Here is a 1,820-nt window from a genome sequence, read left to right as displayed (position 1 = left end):
ACGTGCATGATTCTCACCACACTGAGGAAGGCCCAGCCCAACTCTCAGCTCCCATCATGAGATCCACAGCCCAGAGCCCCGCCTTGCCCAGCCTTGCTCTTTGCAGGAGGTGAATCGTCTCTGCCCCTGTGGGCCTGGGAGCTCATCCCCTCCCTGTGCTGTCTCCCCACACCTGTCCTCCCTTCGCAAACATGTTGCCATTTTTGCCCATCTTCACCAAAGAAATGTCTTTCCTTTCCTCCCCTGCAGCCAGGCCCCGGTGCTCTGTCCCCCTTCGCAGAGATGAATGTCCACATCCCGTCTCTACAGGCTGCTCCTCCATGCAGCTGTGGGCAAGCTCACCAGCGACTTCCAGGTCACTGAACCCAAACACGGGAAGGCCAGCTTCACCTGACTCGAGGGAACCAGTGGTCCCGAGCACAGGCTCTCTCCCTCCGCCCTGGAAGCCTTGCTTCCCTGGGACCGTGCTCCTCCCCAGGCCCTTTGCTGGGCCTCGCCACCTTCCCGCCTTCTACAGGTTGGGTGTTGCAGGACTCTGTCCTCCGTGGCCTCCACCAGGTGCCTCCTCCAGCGCAGGACAGGAACGCCCAGCGCTGTGCTGCCCCCACCTACACCTCAGCACAGCCTCTTCTCTGAACTCCCAGGTTGTACCGCACCCCCGCACCCCACCTGACAGTGCCCCTTGGTATCTAACGCTCTCAGGCACCCAGCGGGGCCGCAGCATGGCCCTGTGTAGCCTACCCCAGACCCAGCCAGCTCCTGCCCACCTCCCCAGTCCAGGGAACAGCAGTTCCGCCCTTCCTGTTGCCCAGGCCCAAATTTCAGGAGCTATGCCGGGCCACTGCTTTCTTTCAAACCTCTGATCCAACTCACATGGAAGTCCTTCGGGCCACCCGCCAGGATTATGCGGTACCGCCCCACACAGCCGTGAACCACTCAACTGTGTCCTCCCGGCCTCCGCCCTCACCCTGCAGCCAGAGTGGGTTTACAGAGGCTTTCCTGAGGTCCCCACCCTGCAGAGGCTTCCCGCGGGCTGAGAGCCCTCCGTCCTCTGTCATGAGGTCCTCTCTCCCCTGCTCAGTCCTGTCCCGCTGCACTGTCCTGCCCTGAGCTCCTTGGGGACATACCTGCTGTCTTGCCAGGAGCCTGCTGTCCCCGGAGCCATGTGAATCCTGCCCCAGCTTCATTCAGGCCCTGCACTCCGCTTTGTTTTCTTAGCTCTTCTGACAGTCTGTGTAGTAAGGCTCTCTCTCCCTCACTAGAACTCCCTGAAGGCAAATGGAGCCCTATTGAGTAAGAGAGAGCGTTATTACATCAGACAGGGCTGATGATAAGAAAATATCCCAACCCAAGAAGCTTCAGGCAAATGAGATGCTTTCTCTCCAAGTTCTGCAGGCGAGAAGTCCAAGATGAAGGTGTCGGCAGCGCTGACCTCCCTCTAGAGGCTACAGGGGAGGATCCTCCCTGCCTCCTGCAGTTTCTGGGGGCTCTGGGTGTTCCCTGACCTGGGGCTGCTCCCGTCTCCAGGCCAGCTCCTTCAAGCTGTCTCCACCGCATCTCCACGTCCTTTGCTCCTCTGCTTGTGTCCCACCCCCGTCACGTGTCTCCCCTCTGTATCCCCACCACGTCTCCCATGGCGTGTGTCTCCCCCCACCCTGCATGTATCTCCCCCCACAGGTCTCCCCGCCTGCATGTGTCTCCCCCGCATGTGTCGTGTGTCTCCCGCCTACGTGTGTCTCCCCCGGCTGCATGTGTCTCCCCACCGCATGTGTCTCCCCCCCGCATGTGTCTCCCCCCCGCGTGTGTCTCCCCCACCGCGT

The sequence above is a fragment of the Aotus nancymaae genome, unplaced genomic scaffold (assembly GCF_030222135.1).
Source record: "Aotus nancymaae isolate 86718 unplaced genomic scaffold, 86718_ANA_hifiasm-v0.15.2.pri h1tg000227l, whole genome shotgun sequence".
NCBI lineage: Eukaryota > Metazoa > Chordata > Mammalia > Primates > Aotidae > Aotus > Aotus nancymaae.
Note: the sequence above shows the minus strand (reverse complement) of the source record.